This window comes from Bos mutus, chromosome 6 (genome assembly GCF_027580195.1).
Source record: "Bos mutus isolate GX-2022 chromosome 6, NWIPB_WYAK_1.1, whole genome shotgun sequence".
Lineage (NCBI taxonomy): Eukaryota > Metazoa > Chordata > Mammalia > Artiodactyla > Bovidae > Bos > Bos mutus.
Window position 1 is genome coordinate 79112540 of NC_091622.1, and position 23976 is coordinate 79136515.

The window sequence follows — 23976 nt, forward strand, 5'->3', positions numbered from 1 at the left end:
AGATCATGACATCTGGTCCCATCACTTCATGGGAAATAGAAGGTGAAACCATGGAAACATTGTCACACTTTATTTTTTTGGCTCCAAAGTCACTGCAGATGGTGATTGCAGCCATGAAATTAAAAGACCCTTACTCCTTGAAAGGAAAGTTATGACCAACCTAGATAGCATATTCAAAAGCAGAGACATTACTTTGCCAACAAAGGTCCGTCTAGTCAAGGCTATGGTTTTTCCTGTGGTCATGTATGGATGTGAGAGTTGGACTGTGAAGAAAGCTGAGTGCTGAAGAATTGATGCTTTTGAACTGTGATGTTGGAGAAGACTCTTGAGAGTCCCTGGGACTGCAAGGAGATCCAACCAGTGCATCCTAAATGATATCATCCTGGGTGTTCATTGGAAGGACTGATGCTAAAGCTGAAACTCCAATACTTTGGCCACCTCATGCAAAGTGTTGACTCATTGGAAAAGACTGATGCCTGGAGGAACTGGGGCTGGAGGAGAAGGGGACAACGGAGGATGAGATGGTTGGATGGCCTCACCAAATTGATGGATGTGAGTTTGGGTGAACTCCGGGAGTTGGTGATGGACAGGGAGGCCTGGCATGCTGTGATTCATGGGGTCGCAAAGAGTTGGACACAACTGAGCGACTGGACTGAACTGAACATGTACGACCAATCACCAGACCTGCCCAAAATTTTTAGGCTAATTCATGTTGATATTTGGCAGAAACCAACACAATTCTGTAAAGTAATTCTCCTTCAATTAAAAAATAAATAATTTTAAAGAAAAGAGCACCCATGGTGACCCATGTAAGAGAGCTGGCCAGTGACTTCATTGTTTTCTTCTTTTTGAGACTTTTGTGTATACAAAATAAATTTGGTAGTGCACATTCAGCATCTAAAATTAAAATTTTAGCTCTTCCTACTTGCTTTTATGGTGACTATGTTTTTAATCAAAGATTTGCCAAAGGTGAAAGAAACAGTTTGTGTTCTTTCTCACTCAGAGGGAATTATCACCCTTTGAAATTCAGTTGATTGTTTTAATTTGCAAACTCACTACTGCTTTACTCAAGGTCACTTATGATTTCGTAGTGTGTGACCTTTTTTTTCATTGCTAGGGTCAAGACAACATTCCCTAGTACCTTTGTACATTACATTTGAGGTTGAAATTCTGATATTATGAATATTTTAAAACTATTTTTTGTAATGTGTTGCTTAGTTTTACTAAATGAAAATAAAAAATTTTTGCAGTATAATATATATCAACAAATTCAAAGTTTTGGAAGTTCTGTAAGTTTTAAAAATACATAAATTTTCACAATCACTAACATGAATGTAGAAAAATTTAGTGCCTAAAATAAATTGTTTTACTTTCAAAATTGCCTCATATCCATTTGTAACAAATGTTTTCAGTCACTCTGAACTCCTGGTGACCATTTATCTAATTGAGATTTTTGCTTTTATAAAATGCCCTATCAGTGGCATCATATAGAATGTGGTCTTCTGAATCTATTTTTAATTATTCTCAGTGCTTTGAAAATTTGTGAATCATCTTTTCAGGTGCTTATTAGTCATGTATGGTTGTGAGAGTTGAACTATAAAGAAAGCTGAGCAATGAAGAATTGTGGTGTTGGAGAAGACTCTTGAGAATCCCTTGGACTGCAAAGAGATCCAACCAGTCCATCCTAAAGGAGATCAGTCCTGGGTGCTGGGTGTTCTTTGGAAGGATTGATGCTGAGGCTGAAACTCAATACTTTGGCCACCTCATGTGAAGAGTTAACTCATTTGAAAAGACCTTAGTCGGAAAGATTGAGGACAGGAGGATAAGGGGACGACAAAAGATGGGATGGTTGAATGGCATCACCGACTCAATGGACATGATTTTGGGTGAACTCCAGAAGTTGGTGATGGACAGGGAGGCCTGGTGTGCTGCAATTCATGGGTTCACAAATAGTGGGACACGACTGAGTGACTGAACTGAACTGAACTGATGAATCATTCAGATTAACCCATTATAAGTTATATCATTTCTGTCCCTATTAATGAATAATAAGTATTCTTTATATGGTCTGAGATCAGCCCTTAAACAGAAGTATTATTTTAAAATACTTTTTTCTCAGCCTGTAGCTTGACATTTTATTATTTTAATAACATACTATAAATTTTTATTTTGTACTGTTATCACAAATGCAATTATTTCTTTAATTTCAAGTTCTAGTAGTTTTTAGTATATAAAAATATAATTCTTATTTTGTATATCCAGTTTGTTCACTGTGACCTTGATAATTTTTTATAGTAGTTTTGTATATTCTTTGTGATTTCCTGATTTCTGTGAGAAAAAATATATGAGTATCACATACTCATATTGTGAGTAAATATAATTTTACTCCTTTCCTTCCAAACTGGATATGCACTTAAACTATTTACTTGTTAACCTTCTCATTGTTGTCTTATTGTAATAGTTATGATATACAGTACAATGTTGAAGAAAAATGGCAAAATAAATCATCTTTGCCTTGTTCCTCATATCTGGGGGAAAATTTTAGCTTTTCACTTATGGAGTATGATGTCAGCAACAGCAGTATAAAGTATGGGTTTTACATAGTTGCACTTTATCAAAATGGAGAAAAGTCCATCTTATTCTTAGTCTATTGAGTATTTTTATGGTAAATAAATGTGTCATTGTTCAAATGATTGTTCTATAGTTCTACATCTCTTTACATCATCACATGAGTTTTGTCCTTTATTTTGTCAACATGGTACATTATATTAATTATTTTCAGATGTTACATCAACTGACCATCTGGGGATCAATCCTAGCTGCTTGTAGTGTAAAATATAATTGCCATACATGATATTTGCCATAAATCACATTGCTAACATAAATTATCTAATGTAGCTCAAGGTCTCAGGTGTACAAGGACATTCTTCTCAGCAAGGGCATCCCATGGGTTCAGAGATCATTGCTCAAAAGCTTATCAGAGACCACTACTGATAAATTTTGGAATGTGCAGGGTTTGGACAATTCACAACTGTTGAGTTAGCCCTTTACTGCAGAAAGTCCATGTAGTTCAGTGGTTAAGTATTTTTAAATAAAAATAAATTACATCCAATGAGATTTAATTTTTGAGGGGGTATTAAGTCAACTTTTATAGTCAATTTACTGCAAATGTCAACCATTACTGCATTATGATACAATAAAAAGCCTATTCATAAATAACATATTCAGTAACAGGAGAGACTATTCTATAAATAATTTGATGACTTCTTTAATATTTGACACATACACACTTTTTTTGGAATTTATATATAGGAGCTGCTTCTACATTCTTCTAAACAATATTGAAAATGTAAAGTGTATACTTAATGCATTATGAGAAAGATTTTATCATCACATTGTTTTCATTATAAAAAGCAATAGCAAAAAACAAAATTATGTTCCCTGAAATTTAATTACAGTGTACTGAATTTACTGTCATATTATAATTAAGAACAGAATAAGATATATGTGTAATAAAATGATAAAATAATAATTCTTGTGCACATATAGTGATACATTTATAATTTTTATTAAGTCTAGTTCATAATAGTAATATTAAAGATGTATAACATTTTAATCATGTATTTCTTATCATTTACATGTCTGTATCCCTTATAAAGGGCTTCCCTGGTGGCTCAGCAGTAAAGAATCCCCTGCAATGTAAGAGCTGCAGATGATGAGGGTTCGATCCCTGGGTTGGGAAGATCCCCTAGAGGAAGGCATAGCAACCCACTCCAGTATTCTTGCCTGGAGAATCCCATGAACAGAGGAGCCTGGTGGGCTATAGTCCATAGGGTTGTAAAGAGTTGGACAAGACTGAGGCAACTTAACATGCATGTACACATCCTTTATAAAAATAACAGAAACACTGGTATTTTGCATACATTAGATAATGACTCAAAAGAATTTCATATTTATGTATATAATGATTATTTTCTTAAATTTCCCATTTTTAGCTTGATGAAATTCATTCCTTTGAAAAAAAGTCTTCAATTTAACATGTTCAAGTATTAATAATGATGAAATGCCATGAGTTAGTAGTAAAAAAAATCAATTATTTTCAGTATATTTTCATATTTTTTAGGCTTTGCCCACAATAAAATTATATATGCTTTCCTTGTAGCTAATGCATGCTACTTTCAATGGCTCTAAAGCATGATAATTTATTTGTAATGTAAATGCCATCTACTTCATGCTGCTGCTGCTGTTAAGTTGCTTGAGTCTTGTCCAACTCTGTGCAACCACATAGACAGCAGCCCACTGGCTGTCCCGTCGCTGGGATTCTCCAGGCAAGAACAATGGAGTGGGTTGCCAGTTCCTTCTCCAATGCATGAAAGTGACAAGTGAAAGTGAAGTCGCTCAGTCGTGTCTGACTCTTAGCGACCCCATGGACTGCAGCCCAAGAGGCTACTCCATCCATGGGATTTTCCAGGCAAGAGTACTGGAGTGGGGTGCCATTGCCTTCCCTTCATCTACTTCATAGTAGGGATTAAATTAATATATAATTATTTAAAGAACTGTACCGAAGTACTCATAATACGTTTGATGAGTTTTAGGTGTACAGACAGAATTTTCCTGTTTTAATATGCCAATTTCACTAGGCTTCTTCAAGGTTCATTAATCCTAGGATGATGAAAAAGAAAAAAAAGAAAAATAAATAATCCAAGTTTTTAGGTTACTCTTACACATGAGACACTATACAGACACTCTCAAATGGATTTGATGGTGAGCATTTAATTAATTTTAGTATCTTTGACTGTATGAGAGGCATTCAAAGGGGTCCAGTGTGATTGGAGTATGGAATGTGACATACTGATGGAGTGGTGGTGTTGTGACCCCATGGACTCCTCTGTCCATGGGATTTTCCAGGCAAGAATACTGGAGTGGGTTGCTATTTCCTTCTCCAAGGGATCTTCCAGACCCAGGAATCAAAGTCAGGTCTCCTGCATTGCAGGCAGATTCTTTACAGAGTGAGCTACCGAGGGAAGCTTAGGGAGTAGGTGGGAAAAAAATGAAGCAGCAGAGATAAGAAGTAATGTTATGAAATTCTTTGATAATTTTGTAACAGTATACTCTTTTCCTCTGAGGGCATTAGGAATTCATGGAATATTATGATTGGTGGGTATTATTACTTAAGTGTTGATAGAAAGTGCAAAGGCACTTTGGATTTTAATGAACATATTTGAGTTTATTTGATGAAAATGGTAAAAATATAGGATTTATTAAATACAGATTTAGTACTTCTAACTATAGAACCCTGGGAATAAAACCCACTTAATTGGTCGGGTACAATATAAGTTCTATGAAACTGATATTTCATTTTCTATTGTTAAAGTAATTAAATGAGTATTCCATAAGACTGAGGTGGCTCTAATACTCTGGCAGCGTTTGTAAGCAAACTGATAGCTAACCAGAGCAAATTCCTGTAAATGCATGAAGGATAAGAAATTGAAACCTAAACACAGTCACAAATGGCTGAATAGGCTATTATAGATTAGGCAAACCACATAAGCTACAGCCAGTCAAAAGAATTCCCTTGCTTTGCTTTTGCATCTGCTCTCTAAAAGATTCTTCCCTAGCTTCTGTCAGCTGAACACTGCTAACCTTTCTCAGTTTGGCACTGCCCAATTCAAATTGATGTTTGCTCAAATAAATTAATCAAAAACTTAATGTATAATTGCTCTTTACCATTATTTCTTTATTTCTGATGTGCAAAATCTAGAATCATAGCACGTGACACATAGGAGCTAGGTAAAATTTTGAACTAGGTAATGAAAATATTTATGTTCAAAGTTGCATAATACTACAACATTCAAGGTTTAGTTCCAATTTATAAATTAAAAAATGAGAATGAAATGAAGTTGGATGAGAGTATGCAAACTCTGAATGCATTTTACAGGTCACAAGGTAGAATTATGCTAAATAAAGGAGAATGCTGATATGATTACAAAAAAATCTTTACATTTGTAAATACAATAATTATCATTTGTATAAGTAGATTGAGTGCCTAAAAATAAAGCCTGGAAAGCCATAATCAGCTTAAGTAAATTAACCTGAATTATGTTTAGAATACTCAACAGAGAATGTTGATTTTGGTTATGAATATTCCTCTATAACTCACAATTTCCTATATACTGCAGTTAACAGAAAACATCCTAAGGAAACATTTTATGCATTTGTATCTTACTTATTTTTGCAAAGTGTTTTTGTCCATTTTCGTTTTAAGTCCTTCCATAACATGAACAGTGTTACTAGGTTTTCAAAAGGTGGTTCCTATTTGTTTATTCATTGCTTACATATTATTGCTGATTCAGTAAAGGTAACATTTGTAGAAACTTAAAGTAGTTAGAGACAACTGAATGTTTTGCTTTTATCAAGAATGAGATTTACATTCATACTCCTTAACTCCTGTTTTAGAGTGTGAAATAATTATGTTACCGTCTACAATTTTTTTTCTACAACAATATCTAAAATATAACTACTTAATAATAAGACAGTGATAGAAATTACATTTAAGAATATTAAAGACCTAAAGATTAAGACAGACTATGCTCTTGTTACAATTTGGCCATTTGAATGGATGTTATTATCATCATAATTGATTAAATCTTTGACTAAATTTCTCTCATTGGCTCTCATTGGCAGTTTTATGTTTCTTTTCCGGAGTCACATCTTGTGGTCATGTCCATGTAAAACTCTTTGCTGATAGTTAAGTCTCAAAGACCTGGGTGTCTTTAACTGAAGTTAACTGTGTGCCAGTTTCCCTAGGGAGTCCTGGCCAATGCCTGTTGTCTGAGATTAGCTTTTAGTAGTGCTCTGCTTTTCATTTCCTAGTCTTTCAGCTTCAACTTGTTTTTAAAATATACTATCACCTTCTCTTGAATATAACACATTTTTTCCTGAGATGCTATAGTTCTAAGAGAAAGGGAGAGACAAAGAATATATATATGAGGACATTAACATAAAATGGAATAAATCAGTAATAAAACTAAATGCTTTACAAGAATTGCTGTTAAAAATTATATTGCATCACTAAATTGTAAGCTAAAATACTGAGAAGATCTTCATTATTATGGAATAATCAGAGTGATGCTAGACAGTAACTGAATTAGATTAAAAAACATACATGATTTTGAGACTCTGTCCATTGCCTCAATAAGGCACCTAAATTTTACTGCAAATTTCTTAAAAGAAATTTGAAGATTCAGTATAATTTTATTGTTTGTTCACTTGTAAATTGATTCCTGAACCATGTGACTCCCAGTTTCTTTGAAGTACTTATTAATAAGAAAGTAACTGGGAATCATGTGGTTCAGGAGTTCATTTAAAAATGAAGCTTTCTTCATTTATAGGATTTATAGGATAAAAGTATACAGAATCTACAAATTTCTTTGAAGAAATTTGCAGTTGAATTTAGGAGCCTTATTGAGCCAGTGAACAGATTGTCCCCATCATATATTTTTAGTCACTTTAAAGTACCTCTTAATAAGAAAAGAGTTCACTGGTGATTCAGATGGTAAAGAATCTGCCTGCAATGCAAGAGACTCAGATTCAATCCCTTGGTCAGGAAGATTCCCTGGAGAAGGGAATGGCTACTCACTGCAGTATTCTTGCCTGGAAAACCCATGGACAAAGGAGCCTGGCAGGCAATAGTCCATGGGGTCACAAAGAGCTGGACATAACTGAGCATCTAACACTTTCTAAATAGAAAAAGTGGTGCATGCATACAGGTAGTTACAGAATATGTAGTTCATTTTCTTTAGTTACTGTATAATCTGTTACTTGAATCATTTTTCTATGCCTTATTTATTGCAACTTTAAACAAAGACTAAACAATTCCTATTAATTGTTATTATATGTTCCACTGGATATTTCTTTAAGAAATATATGATAGTATGCTTTGTGAACAATGTATATTTTTGTATTCTTAGTCAGGTTATAAGTTTCTGGAATTTAAGGCAATCTGTTTCATTCATTTTTTTTTTTTAATCCCCTGGTACTTATAAGAACAAATACTATTGAACAAGAATGCAACAATTTCCTATTATCCTAGTAGACATAGTCACAGTTAAACAAGAATTTGACAAAGTAAACAAAATATGGAGATCAGTCCTGGGTGTTCCTTGGTAGGACTGATGTTGAAGCTGAAACTCCAATACTTTGGCCAACTGATGCGAAGAGCTGACTTGTTTTAAAAGACCCTGATGCTGGGAAAGATTGAGGGCAGGAGGAGAAGGGGACAGCAGAGGATGAGATGGTTGGATGGCATCACAGACTCAATGGACATGGGTTTGGGTGGACTCTGGGAGCTGGTGATGGACAGGGAGGCCTGGTGTGCTGCGGTTCATGGGGTCACAAATAGTGGGGCACGACTGAGCAACTGAACTAAACTGAAACAATATGGGCTTTTTTGTTTAAAGATTCTCCTTGTTCTTTGTAAATCAATGATTTAGGATTTTTCAAGTATTCCTGTTTACTTTATTTGTAGGTGTTTCTAATACCTTTCATTCTTTTTCCCTTTCTCTGTAAAAGCAAGATCAATTTGTATGAAGAACCTTATTATTTTGTGTTCAAGGATAACTGCTTCTTATTTTGGATGTATTAAAATTCAATCACTCACAAATATTTTTTAGCACATCATGTTTTCATTTGTGGTGTGAATATCTTAAAACCTTCCAGAAAAGTAACATCTAACATTTGTAAATCAAGCTGTTAGAGATTTAAGCTCTTTCAGCTGTCAGATTTTTTCTTTTCCCTAATTCTTGCAGAGCTAAAGTAAAATTAACGGATTTACAATTCAGCAAAATACATAGAATCTACTGAACCAGATTTTACAGTCAATAGGTTCATGAAAGTAATTCAACAAAGTTCACATCTAATAGAAAATAAGTGATTTAGGGTTAGTCAATTGAGTTCAAAATGAATTATTTTTGCATGTATATTCTGCTTAGCTATTTAGACTGAGTATTGCTTCTTGGTTATTTCTCATCCTAATGAACAGTGTTATTCTTTGTTTTCAAGGTCATTCACATTTTCCCACTGAATTAGGAAACAGATAGAAGAAAAGGGAAAAGAAATGGGCTACCAGACCTCCTTATCTGTCTCCAGAGAAACCTGTATGGAGGTCAAGAAGCAAGAGCTGGAACTGGACATGGAACAATGGACTGGTTCCGAATTGGGAAAGGAGTACATCAAGGCTGTTCACTGTCAACCTGCTTATTTAACTTATATGCAGAATATATCATACAAAATGCTGGTCTGGATGAAGCACAAGCTGGAATCAAGATTTCCAGGAAAACTATCAATAAAGTCAGATATGCAGATGGCATCACCCTTATGGCAGAAAGCAAAGAGGAACTAAAGAGCCTCATCACTCTTGATGAAAGTGAAAGAGCAGAGTGAAAAAGCTGGCTTAAAACTCAACATTCAAAAATGAAGATCATGTCATCGGGTTCCATCACTTCATGGCAAAAATGGGAACCAATGGAAACAGTGACAGAGTTTATTTTCTTGGGCTCCTGTATCACTGCAGATGGTCACTGCAGCCATGAAATTAAAAAATACTTGCTCTTTGGAAGACAAGCTATGACCAACCTAGCTTTTTAACTATATTAAAAAGCAAAGACATTACTTTGCCGACCAGTTCCATCTAGTCAAATTATGGTTTTTTCAGTAGTCATGTATGGCTGTGAGATTCGGACCACAAAGAAAGCTGAGTGCCAAAGAATTGATGTTTTTGTATTGTGGTGTTGGGAAGACTCTTGAGAGTCCCTTGGACTGCAAGGAGATCAAACCAGTCAATCCTAAGGGCAGTCAGTCCTGAATATTTATTGGAAGGACTAATGCTAAAGCTGAAGCTCAAATACTTTGGTCACCTTATGAGAAGAACCAAGTCATTAGAAAAGACTCTGATGTTGGGAAAGATTGAAGGCAGGAGGAGAAGGGGATGACAGAGGACGAGATGGGTGGATGGCATCACCAATCAATGGACATGAGTTTGAACAAGCTCCAGGAGTTGGTGAAGGACAGGGAAGCCTGGAGTGTTGCAATATATGGGGTTGCAAAGAGTGAGAAATGACTGAGGAACTGAACTTAACTGGAAGAAATGTGGGGGAAAAAAACTAACTAGGAGATTAAAAAAAAAAAAAAAGAAGAAGAAGAAGAAATTTTAATTTGGTTAGAGGACTATTTGGCAGTGACCTGAAAAAGAGAAAACAAATATAAGGAGGCAAATATAACTAATCTTTTTTTAGCCCATAGCATAACTAAGTAACAGCAAAAGTAACTCAGTACAACTGCTGTGTTCTGTAGGCCAACCCTGAGGTATAGCATTAAATCCACACTGTGTCTCTCAAAGTCATAGCATTTGTTTACTAACAGTATTATATTATGTGTAGCTTCAATGTATAATGTAGTTCCAGATAGTCAGAAAATATTTGTTACTGAGTGATTATCTCATTTAATTCCAAAAATAATTTTGTGAAATTATAGTTGCTACCTCTATATTAAAAATGAAGAAACTGGGATTTAAAGAAAAAACTACCTTGTGTGCTGTCCAAAACTGAAAAGCTAAAGAATGAAACTATTTGATTTTAGAACACTGCATCTTTGTTTTACTTTTCACTATGCTGTACTCTCCTTCCTTGAGGTACAAGGTCCAGTGTGGTATAGATTTAAAACTTGCCATAGCTCTTCCAACATTTCCTGTGTAAGACACTGGATCCATTGAAAGGAGCAAAAGATTATATATGAGTTTGTTCCTCAAGGAACACTTACCAAGTTATGTAGATGTTTCAGGAGAGTTCATTTAAAACTACTTAAAGAGGAGTTAGGGTTTCACTGGTTACTCAACAGTAAAAAATCTGCCTGCAATGCAGGAGACCTAGGTTCAATCCCAGGGTCAGAAAGATCCACTGGAGAAGGGAATGAAAACCCACTTCAGTATTCTTGCCTAGAGAATTCCATGGACAGAGGAGCCTGGTGGGCTACAATCCATGGGGTCCCAAGCAGTTGGACAGGAATGAGTGATTAACACTTTCACTTTCAAAGAGGAGTTAATGATGGAAAAACTGTTCCCTGTTAAGTATCATATGTCCGACCTATGACTCATAAATTTTTCCCACACATTGGAATTATCTGAGGTTACGAACGGAACATTTCATGCAAAGATGGGCTTGATAAAGGACAGAAATGGTATGGACCTAACAGAAGCAGAAGATATTAAGAAGAGGTGGCAAGAATACACAGAGAAACTGTACAAAAAAGATCTTCACGCCCAGATAATCACGATGGTGTGATCACTCATCTAGGGCCAGACATCCTGGGATGTGAAGTCAAGTGGGCCTTAGAAAGCATCACTACAAACTAAGCTAGTGGAGGTAATGGAATTTCAGTTGAGCTATTTCAAATCCTGAAAAATGATGCTGTGAAAGTGATGCACTCAATATTCCAGCAAATTTGGAAAACTCAGCAGTGGCTACAGGACTGGAAAAGGTCAGTTGTCATTCCAAACCCAAAAAAGGCAAAGCCAAAGAACGCTCAAACTACCACACAATTGCACTCATCTCACATGCTAATAAAGTAATGCTAAAATTCTCCAACCAGGCTTCAGCAATACGTGAACCGTGAAATTCCTGATGTTCAAGCTGGTTTTAGAAAAGGCAGAGGAGCCAGAGATCAAATTGCCAACATCTGCTGGATCATCAAAAAAGCAAGACAGTTCCAGAAAATCATCGATTTCTGCTTTATTGATTATGCCAAAGCCTTTGAATGTGTGGATTACAATAAACTGTGGAAAATTCAGAAAGAGATGGGAATACCAGACCACCTGACCTGCCTCTTGAGAAATCTGTATGCAGGTCAGGAAGCAACAGTTAGAACTGGACATGGAACAACAGACTGGTTCCAAATAGGAAAAGGAGTACGTCAAGGCTGTATATTGTCACCCTGCTTATTTAACTTCTATGCAGAGTACATCATGAGAAACGCTGGACTGGAAAAAAAAAACAAGCTGGAATCAAGATTGGCAGGAGAAATGTCAATAACCTCAGATATGCAGATGACACCACCCTTATGGCAGAAAGTGAAGAGGAACTCAAAAGCCTCTTGACGAAAGTGAAAGTGGAGAGTGAAAAATTTGGCTTAAAGCTCAACATTCAGAAAACGAAGATCATGTCATCCAGTCCCATCACTTCATGGGAAATAGATGGGGAAACAGTGGAAACAGTGTCAGACTTTATTTTTTTGGTGCTCCAAAATCAGTGCAGATGGTGATTGCAGCCATGAAATTAAAAGATGCTTACTCCTGTGATGTATGTCAGAGAGTGTTTTGCCTATGTTCTCCTCTAGGAGTTTTATAGCTTCTGGTCTTATGTTTAGATCTTTAATCCATTTTGAGTTTATTTTTGTGTATGGTGTTAGCAAGTGTTCTAGTTTCATCCTTTTACAATGGTTGACCAGTTTTCCCAGCACCACTTGTTAAAGAGATTGTCTTTAATCCATTGTATATTCTTGCCTCCTTTGTCAAAGATAAGGTGTCCATATGTGGGTGGATTTATCTCTGGGCTTTCTATTTTGTTCCATTGATCTATATTTCTGTCTTTGTGCCAGTACCATACTGTCTTGATATCTGTGGCTTTGTAGTAGAGCCTGGAGTCAGGTAGGTTGATTCCTCCAGTTCCATTCTTCTTTCTCAAGATCGCTTTGGCTATTCGAGGTTTTTTGTATTTCCATACAAATTATGAAATTATTTGTTCTAGCTCTGTGAAGAATACTGTTGGTAGCTTAATAGGGATTGCATTGAATCTATAAATTGCTTTGGGTAGTATACTCATTTTCACTATATTGATTCTTCCAATCCATGAACATGGTATATTTCTCCATCTATTAGTGTCCTCTTTGATTTCTTTCACCAGTGTTTTATAGTTTTCTATATATAGGTCTTTAGTTTCTTTAGGTAGATATATTCCTAAGTATTTTATTCTTTCCGTTGCAATGGTGAATGGAATTGTTTCCTTAATTTCTCTTTCAGTTTTCTCATTATTAGTGTATAGGAATGCAAGGGATTTTTGTGTGTTGATTTTATATCCTGCAACTTTACTATAGTCATTGATTAGTTCTAGTAATTTTCTGGTGGAGTCTTTAGGGTTTTCTATGTAGAGGATCATGTCATGTGCAAATAGTGAGAGTTTTACTTCTTCTTTTCCAATTTGGATTCCTTTTATTTCTTTTTCTGCTCTGATTGCTGTCGCCAAACATCACAGCAAGATCCTCTATGACCCACCTCCCAGAATATTGGAAATACAAGCAAAAATAAACAAATGGGACCTAATTAACCTTAAAAGCTTCTGCACATCAAAGGAAACTATCAGCAAGGTGAAAAGACAGCCTTCAGAATGGGAGAAAATAATAGCAAATGAAGCAACTGACAAACAACTAATGTCAAAAATATACAAGCAACTCCTACAGCTCAACTCCAGAAAAATAAATGACCCAATCAAAAAATGGGCCAAAGAACTAAATAGACATTTCTCCAAAGAAGACGTACAGATGGCTAACAAACACATGAAAAGATGCTCAACATCACTCATTATCAGAGAAATGCAAATCAAATCCACTATGAGGTACGATTTTACACCAGTCAGAATGGCTGCGATCCAAAAGTCTACAAATAATAAATGCTGGAGAGGGTGTGGAGAAAAGGGAACCCTCTTACACTGTTGGTGGGAATGCAAACTAGTACAGCCACTATGGAGAACAGTGTGGAGATTCCTTAAAAAACTGGAAATAGAACTGCCTTATGATCCAGCAATCCCACTGCTGGGCATACACACTGAGGAAACCAGAAGGGAAAGAGACACATTACCCCAATGTTCATCCCAGCACTGTTTATAATAGCCAGGACATGGAAGCAACCTAGATGTCCATCAGCAGATGAATGGATAAGAAAGCAGTGGTACATATACACAATGGAGTATTACTCAGCCATTAAAAAGGATACATTTGAATCAGTTCTAATGAGGTGGATGAAACTGGAGCCTATTATACAGAGTGAAGTAAGCCAGAAAGAAAAACACCAATACAATATACTAACGCATATATATGGAATTTAGGAAGATGGTAATGATAACCCTGTATACGAGACAGCAAAAGAGACACTGATGTATAGAACAGTCTTTTGGACTCTGTGGGAGAGGGAGAGGGTGGGAAGATTTGGGAGAATGGCATTGAAACATGTAAAATATCATGTATGAAACGAGATGCCAGTCCAGGTTCAATGTACGATACTGAATGCTTGGGGCTAGTGCACTGGGACGACCCAGAGGGATGGTATGGGGAGGGAGGAGGGAGGAGGGTTCAGGATGGGGAGCACATGCATACCTGTGATGGATTCATTTTGATATTTGGCAAAACTAATACAATTATGTAAAGTTTAAAAAAAAAAATGCTTACTCCTAGGAAGGAAAGTTATGACCAACCTAGATAGCATATTCAAAAGCAGAGACATTACTTTGCCAACAAAGGTTCATCTAGTCAAGGCTATGGTTTTTCCAGTGGTTATGTATGGATGTGAGAGTTGGACCATGAAGAAGGCTGAGCACCGAAGAATTGATGCTTTTGAACTGCAGTGTTGGAGAAGACTCAAGAGAGTCCCTTGGGCTGCAAGGAGATCCAAGCAGTCCATTTTGAAGGAGCTCAGTCCTGGGATTTCTTTCGAAGGATGATGCTAAAGCTGAAACTCCAGTACTTTGGCCACCTCATGTGAAGAGCTGACTCATTGGAAAAGACTCTGATGCTGGGAGGGATTGGCTGCAAGAGGAGAAGGGGACGACAGAGGATGAGATGGCTGGATGGCATTACTGACTTGATGGATGTGAGTCTGAGTGAACTCCGGGAGTTGGTGATGGACAGGGAGGCCTGGCGTGCTGCGATTCATGGGGTCACAAAAAATCGGACACGACTGAGCAACTGAACTGAACTGACCTTAAAATTTTAGATTACTCTAGAACTATGAAGGAAAACAACATTTTCTAGGGATGTTACACCAACTCCATGGAGCAAAATCTCATACTCAGTAGTTTCCCGGAGTAAATCTCTGACTTGTCTCCCAAGTAAAAGGTCTCTGAAGTCACCAGAGTCTGTTCACTTGTTTTAAAAGTCATTATGTATTTATGATACGCTTGAATTTTTTCCATTGAACGAACTATGTATCAATAATTTGGAATTTATTTATTGACTCCATTGCTCTGATGGCAATTTATACTATTTTATTAATCAGATCAGATCAGATCAGTTGCTCAGTCATGTCCGACTCTTTGCGACCCCATGAATCACAGCACACCAGGCCTCCCTGTCCATCACCAACTCCTGGAGTTCACTCAGACTCATGTCCATCAAGTCAGTGATGCCATCCAGCCATCTCATCCTCTTTCGTCCCCTTCTCCTCTTGCCCCCAAACCTCCCAGCATCAGAGTCTTTTCCAATGAGTCAACTCTTCGCATGAGGTGGCCAAAGTACTGGAGTTTCAGCTTTAGCATCATTCCTTCCAAAGAAATCCCAGGGCTGATCTCCTTCAGAATGGACTGGTTGGATCTCCGTGCAGTCCAAGGAACTCTCTAGAGTCTTCTCCAACAGCACAGTTCAAAAGCATCATTCTTTGGTGCTCAGACTTCTTCACAGTCCAATTCTCACATCCATACATGACCACAGGAAAAACCATAGCCTTGACTAGACGGACCTTTGTTGGCAAAGTAATGTCTCTGCTTTTGAATGTGCTATCTAGGTTGGTCATAATTTTCCTTCCAAGGAGTAAAGGTCTTTTAATTTCATGGCTGCAATTATCATCTGCAGTGATTTTTGAGCCCAAAAAAATAACGTCTGCCAGTTTCCACTGTTACCCCATGTATTTCCCATGATGGGACCAGATGCCATGATCTTCGTTTTCTGAATGTTGAGCTTTAAGCCAACTTTTTCACTCTCCTCTTTCACTTTCATCAAGAGTCTTTTTACTTCCTCTTCACTTTCTGCCATAAGGGTAGTGTCATCTTCATATCTGAGGTTATTGATATTTCTCCCAGCAATCTTGATTCCAGCTTGTGCTTCTTCCAGCCCAGCGTTTCTCATGATGTACTCTGCATAGAAGTTACAGGGTTACAATATACAACTTGACGTACTCCTTTTCCTATTTGGAACCAGTCTGTTGTTCCATGTCCACTTCTAACTGTTGCTTCCTGACCTGCATATAGGTTTCTCAAGAGGCAGGTCAGTGGTCTGGTATGTCCATCTCTTTCAGAATTTTCCACAGTTTATTATAATCCACAGTCAAAGACTTTGGTATAATCAATAAAGCAGAAATCGATGATTTTCTGGAACTATCTTGCTTTTTCAGTGGTCCAGCAGAAATTGGCAATTTGATCTCTAATTCCTCTGCCTTTTCTAAAACCAGCATGAACACATGGATGTTCATGGTTCATGTATTGCTGAAGACTACTCAGAGAATTTTGAGCATTACTTTACTAGCATGTGAGATGAGCGCAATTGTGTGGTAGTTTGAGCACTCTTTGGCATTGCCTTTCTTTGGGATTGTAATGAAAACTGACCTTTTCCAGCCCTGTGGCCACTGCTGAGTTTTCCAAATTTGCTGGCATATTGAGTGCAGCACTTTCACGGCATCATCTTCCACGATTTGAAGTAGCTGAACTGGAATTCCCTCATCTCCACTAGCTTTGTTCATAGTGATGCTTTCTAAGGCCCACTTGACTTCACATTCCAGGATGTCTGGCTCTAGGTCAGTGATCACACCATCGTGATTATCTGGGTCATGAAGATCTTTTTTGTACAGTTTCTCTGTGTATTCTTGCTACGTCTTCATAATATCTTATGCTTCTGTTAGGTCCATACCATTTCTGTCCTTTTTCGAGCCGATCTTTGCATGAAATCTTGCCTTGGTATCTGTAATATTCTTGAAGAGATCTCTAGTCTTTCCATTCTGTTGTTTTCCTCTATTTCTTTGCATTGATAACTGAGGAAGACTTTATTTTCTCTCCTTGCTATTCTTTGGAACTCTGCATTCAGATGCTTATATCTTTCCTTTTTTCCTTTGCTTTTTGCTTCTCTTCTTTTCACAGTTATTTGTAAGGCCTTCTCAGACAGCCGTTTTGCTTTTTTGCATTTCTTTTCCATAGAGATGGTCTTGATCCCTGTCTCCTGCATAGTGTCATGAACCTCCATCCATAGTTCATCAGGTACTCTGTCTATCGGATCTAGTCCCTTAAATCTTTTTCTCACTTCCACTGTATAAACATAAGGGATTTGATTTAGGCCATACCTGAATGGTCTAGTGGTTTTATCTACTTTCTTCAAGTTCTTTCTGAATTTGGCAATACGGAGTTCATGATCTGAGCCAGTCAGCTCCCAGTCTTGTTTTTGTTGACTCTCTAGAGCTTCTCCATCTTCACCTGCAAAGAATATAATCAATCTGATTTCGGTGTTGACCACCTGGTGATGTCCATGTGTAGAGTCTTCTCTTGTGTTGTTGGAAGAGGGTGTCTGCTATGACCAGTTTGTTCTCTTGGCAAAACTCTATTAGCCTTTGGCTGACTTCATTCCTGCCTTCATTTCCAAGGCCAAATTTGCCTGTTACTTCAGATGTTTCTTGACTTCCTTCTTTTGCATTCCAGTCCCCGATAATGAAAAGGATATCTTTCCTGGGTGTTAGTTCTAAAAGGTCTTCTAGGTCTTCATAGAACCTTTCAACTTCAGCTTCTTCAGCTTTATTGGTTGGGGCATAGACTTGGATTACTGTGATATTGAATGGTTTGCCCTGGAAACGAACAGAGATCATTCTGTCATTTTTGAGATTGCATCCAAGTACTGCCTGTTGGACTCTTTTGTTAACCATGATGGCTACTCCATTTCTCCCAAGGGATCCCTGCCCACAGTAGTAGATATAATGGTCATTTGAGTTAAATTCACCCATTCCAGTCCATTTTAGTTCGCTGATTCCTAGAATGTCGACATTCACTCTTGCCATCGCCTGTTTGACCACTTCCAATTTGCCTTGATTCATGGACCTAACATTCCAGGTTCCTATGCAATATTGCTATTTACAGCATCGGACCTTGCTTCTATCACCAGTCACATCCACAACTGGGTATTGTTTTTGCTTTGGCTCCATCCCTTCATTCTTTCTGGAGTTATTTCTCCACTGATCTCCAGTAGCATATTGGACACCTACTGACCTGGGGAGTTCCTCTTTCAGTATCCTATCATTTTGCCTTTTTATATTGTTCATGGGGTTCTCAAGGCAAGAATACTGAAGTGGTTTGCCATTCCCTTCTCAAGTGGACCACATTCTGAACACCTATAGCCTACATTATTGGAGAAGGCAATCGCACGCCACTCCAATACCCTTGCTTGGAAAATCCCATGGATGGAGGAGTCTGGTAGGCTGCAGTCCATGGGATCGTGAAGAGTCGAACACTACTGAGTGACTTCACTTTCACTTTTCACTTTCATGCATTGGAGAAGGAAGTGGCAACCCACTCCACTGTTCTTGCCTGGAGAATCCCAGGGACGGGGGAGCCTGGTGGGCTGCCGTTTGTGGGGTCACACAGAGTCGGACACGACCGAAGTGACAGCAGCAGCAGCAGCAGCCGACATTATTTTTTCTTCAAAAATATCTACATGAAAAAAAATGAGAACATATTATACTTTTTGTTATCATTTTGTAATTGTTATGTTTTTCCTTTAAGAAGAATATTTATTCTTGAAGTTAAGAATTTGTGTTTCATTGTCTTGACACAACCTATTAAATTTGAAATGGTAAAAATGACATCAAAAATATCTAACAAACAACATTATTATATCTATTTTGGTAAAAGTAGAACAGAAAAAATAATTTCTAAGTAAGTATTCTAATTGTATCAGATCTCTATTTTGCTGTAAGACTGTGTAGATAAAAATGTACTTTGTGAAATTCTGCACTCTAAAAATGTTCTAAAAAAAGTGAGTGAGGGAGAGGGACTGGAAGAGGGAGAGGAAGGGAGATAGAGAATGAGACAGTGAAGAGGGAGAGAAGTTTTATTTTTAAATAATTTGAAAATTATATATAATATGTCTTTATTTTCAAACTCCTAATAGATCTTTCCATTTTAACAGCTCCAAATAATATAAAACAACTGGAGTATTATATAATATCCTTCTTTGTTTATTATTACAATTATTTTATATTGTTTAACCATATTATTCCAAATTTATTTAGCTACTGAGCTCAGTCAGACTAAATAAGGATAATCCAAATTTATTTACTGACCAAGAATGATGACTTAGATTAGATTTACAGTTGTCTTCATTTCTATTCATCCAAAGCCAAGAATAGTCATTCAAAACCCAATTAATGAGAGAAGTTAAAAGGGGAAGGCTGCTATTATGTAACACTGATTTTGAGTTTGGATGGTAGATGGTGAAGAAACTGGTAGAGAAAGCCAGAGGATGGTGACACAAATATTAGCTCAATTATCTTCTCTTTTAACATGAGGAGTAGAAAATGTGTTCAAGTGATTCATGACTTTGGGTGAAATGATTTCAAAGGCACATATTGATTGTTGAAATTTGTTGTCTCCAGATTTAAAAAAAAAAAAAAAAAAAGAGAAGAAGGGGAGAAGGAGCTCACAAAATAATTGATTAGATTACAAGGGAATTAAGAAACTGAGAATTAAAATAACTCAGAAATTCCTGGATTTGGAAAATGAAATGCTTTGTCAAGAATCCGTAGATGTAATTATTAAGACCTAGATTCAGGTCAAAGAAGAGTTTTTTAAGATGTAAGAAATAACTCGGTAACTGTGATTGATTTCTTTCAGCTGAAGAAAATGCACCCAGAAAAGAGGTATGGTCATCTGGCTACCTGACAAGATCAAGGTGTATGTAATGAAATCTCTTGAGAAAGGTAAAGGCAGTAATCTTTCATAATAAGTCGAACATTTTAAAAACACTGTATCTTGTACATAGCATTATTGAATAGTAGATGGATAACAATCTAATCCTTCTTTATTTTATTTTTTAACTTTACAATATTGTATTGGTTTTGTCATATATCAACATGACTGCACCGCAGGTATACACGTGTTCCCCATCCTGAACTCTCCTCCCTGCTCCCTCCCCATACCATCCCTCTGGGTCTTCCCAGTGCAACAGCCCCAAGCATCCAGTATCGTGCACCAAACCTGGATTGTTGACTCATTTCATATATGATATTATACATCTTTCAATGCCATTCTCCCAAATGATCCCACCCTCTCCCTAATCCTTCTTTAGTAGGTGATTTTTTTTCCATATTCTGATGCATTTCAGTCATTTCTCTCCTAAAATGAACTGATGGTTCACTAACAGATTCAAATGTAAAGCAATTTATTGCTATAGTCCCCGCCCCTCCCTCCCGCCCCCCCCCCACACACACACACTCTTTTAAAATTCATGATCTGCACTTCTTTACTTTTTTAACTGAGGAAAACCTATTTCTTTGGTTGTTGAAAATATTCAGTGTTTTTTTTAATCAAATGTTTTTCTTAATTTTCTCCATGTTTCCCTTGGTACTCCAATTAGAAAAAAAGTGAGAAATTCTGGATCCATAATCCACATATCTTATTTCTCTTTCTTTCCATTTCTTTTCTTATTCTATGTTATCTAGAATTCTTTAACTGGGCCTTCTCTCTCACTAATGTTGCTTCAGTTCTCTGCAGACTAATATTAGAGACTCTGTTGTATAGATTTTATTTTAATAATTACATTTCATCTCATTTTTCAAGTCTTTATTTTATAATATAATTGAATGTAAAAACCACATCATAATAAATCATTTGTGAGCTGTAAAAATAAAGATTTAAAACCAGGGGAAAACATTTAACGTATTCATACTTTACTTTGCACATAGAGACTCAGAAATCACTTGCACCTTTTAATTCTAAACTAACAACTTAATGGTTGCTTCTGGTAATTTTAACAACAACATAGTTAAATAGATACTTCACTCTAATTCTTTATTCAAAAAATGGCAATTGTTTGCCATTTATGGCAGATTTCAACAATTTAAAAGTTAAGTGTTAAACCTGACTAGATATTTAGATTATTTTTTCTATGACGTTGTCTATTTTCTATAGTAAAGCAAAACAAGAAAAACCACACACACACAGACACACACACACACACACACACTTTGCTGTTCAGTTGCTGTCATCTCTGATTCTTTGTGACCATATGAACTACAGTGGGCCATGCTTCCTTATCTTTCCATATCTCCCAGAGTTTGCTCACACTCATGACATTGAGTTGGGGATGCCATCCAACCATCCCATCTTCTGTTGTCTCCTTCTCCTCCTGCTCTCAATCTTTTCTAGCATCAGGGTCTTTCCCAGTGAATCACTTCTTCTCATCAGGTGACCAAAGTATCAGAGCTTCAGCTTCAGTGTCAGTCCTTCCAATGAATATTCAGGGTTGATTTCTTTTAAGATTGACTGGCTTGATCACGTTGAAGTTCAAGGGATTCACACCTTGCAATCCAAGGCACTCACAAAATCAGGAATCACATTGATCTTGGTGTTTTGAATGCTGAGCTTTAATCCAACTTTTTCACTCTCCTCTTTCACCCTCATCTAGAGGCTCTTTAGTCCCTCTTCTCTTTCAGCCATTACAGTGTCATCATCTTCTTATTTTAGCTTGTTGGTATTTCTTCCAACAATCTTGATTTAATCTTGTGACTCATCCAGTCCAGCATTTTGCATAATATACTATGCATATAAATTAAATAAGCAGGGTGACAAATTACAGCCTTGACGTACTCCTTTCCCAATTTGCAACCAATCCAATTGTTCCAAGTCTGGTTCTAACTTGCTTCTTGTTCTGCATACAGGTTTCTCAGGAGAAAGGTTAGGTGGTCTGGTATTCTCATCTCTTTAAGAATCTTCCACAGTTTGTTGTGATCCACACAGTCAAAGGCTTTAGTGTAGTCAATGAAGCAGATTTTTGGGGGGAGATTCCCCTGTATTTTCTATGGACTTCTTTTGTGGCTCAGATGGTAAAGAATCTGCCTGCAATGCAGGAGACCCAGGTTCAATCCCTGGGTTTGGAAGATCCCCTGGAGAAGGGAACACCCCCTGGAGAAGGGAACGGCCACCCACTCCAGTACTCTTACCTGGATAATTCCATGGACAGAGGAACCTGGCTACAGTCCATGGGGCTCACACAGAGTTGGGCATGACTGAGTGACACATTTTCTATGATGCAATGGGTGTTGACAATTTGATCTCTGATTCCTTTGCCTTTTCTAAATCCAGCTTGTACATTTGGAAGTTCTCAGTTCATGTACTGTTGAAGCCTAGCAAGTAGTTTTGGTTCAACCTCCTTTGGTGTCACTGATCCTTTCCTCTGAGATTTCATGAATGCAAGGTTATGTTTGTGCCCTCCAAGACTGGAGGCTCTATTTACCCCAGTCCTGTGAAAGCCTTGTAATCAAATCCCACTGGCCTTCACGGTCAGATTCCCTGGGAAACTCCAGTCCCTTTGTTGGGTTCAAGGCTGAGAAGCCTGCGGTGGGGTTCAGAATCTTCACAACAGTTGAGGTACTTATTTGGTATTATTGTTCTCCAATTTTTCAGTCACCCACCAAGTGGGTTTGGGATGTGATTTTATCATGATTGTGCCCCTCCTACTGTTTCACTGCAGCTTCTTCTTTGTCTTTGGGCGTGGAGTATCTTTTTTGGTAGGTTCCAGTGTCCTCGTGTTGATGGTTGTTCAACAGCTAGTTTTGATTTTGGTGCTCTCCCCGGAGGAGATGAATCAAGTCCTTCTACTCTGCCATCTTGAACCAGAAGCTATTACACTAGTGGTGGTCTTATTTATATAGCCAAGATGACTAAGCCTTTTTCCATACAGTTTCTCATCTACCAGCATACTATCCAGGCTTCTTCTCATGATGATAATTACAGGGTTCCCAAATGTAACAGGAGAGGGCAGTTCTCAATGTGCAAAATATATTCAAGTCTCCATTTTTTATCATGCAAGCTATTACTGTATAGGCTTTGGCTGAATTCAGTTTTGGGGGGAAACAGTGAGGTATGGATTCAGGGAGGCATGAAATAATTGGGCACTAATCATATATAATCTAACAGGAAAATACCATAAGAGATAAAAACAAAATTAAATCTATTATTCAGTTAAATAGTTAAATGGGTAGAAAAAAATATTTTTGTATCCAACCCCTCTTTGCAAACTCTAAAAAAAGGCTTTGTTGCTTAGAAAGTTAAGGGAAAGCTAAGTTGCCTCATTATATTCACAACACCTAAAGTCACTGTTTATCTCATATTTATGCTGTGGAATCCATGGATATGGTCCTAAGGGTAGAATCTGGTACAAGTTTAAGTGTTCATGTTGTCTTTCTCATTACCTTCACATCTATTTACAGATACTCAGCAACAACTGCTGTACTGCTCTCTGAATGGAGATTCAGTTGCTTACACAGTCCTATCAAAGGCCAGTTGTGCTTCCTTAGAGCTACTTGTTATCAGTTTTAATGTGTGAAAAAATATTATGAAAATAAAATGAACATTACAACTTTCCATTTCATACGTTAACCACATAGCTGGTGGTTAACAAACACAAATGCAGCCTCTGCCTGAATAAGAAGAAATCTCATCAAATACAGCAAATACAAAATCTGTATGCACAAAATGGTCCATTTTTACAACTATTTCTGCTTTATTGACTATGCCAGAGCCTTTGACTGTTGGATTATAATAAAGTGTGGAAAATTCTGAAAGAGATGGGAATACTAGACCACCTGACCTGCCTCTTGAGAAACCTATATGCAGGTCAGGAAGCAACAGTTAGAACTGGACATGGAACAACAGACTGGTTCCAAATAGGAAAAGGAGTATGTCAAGG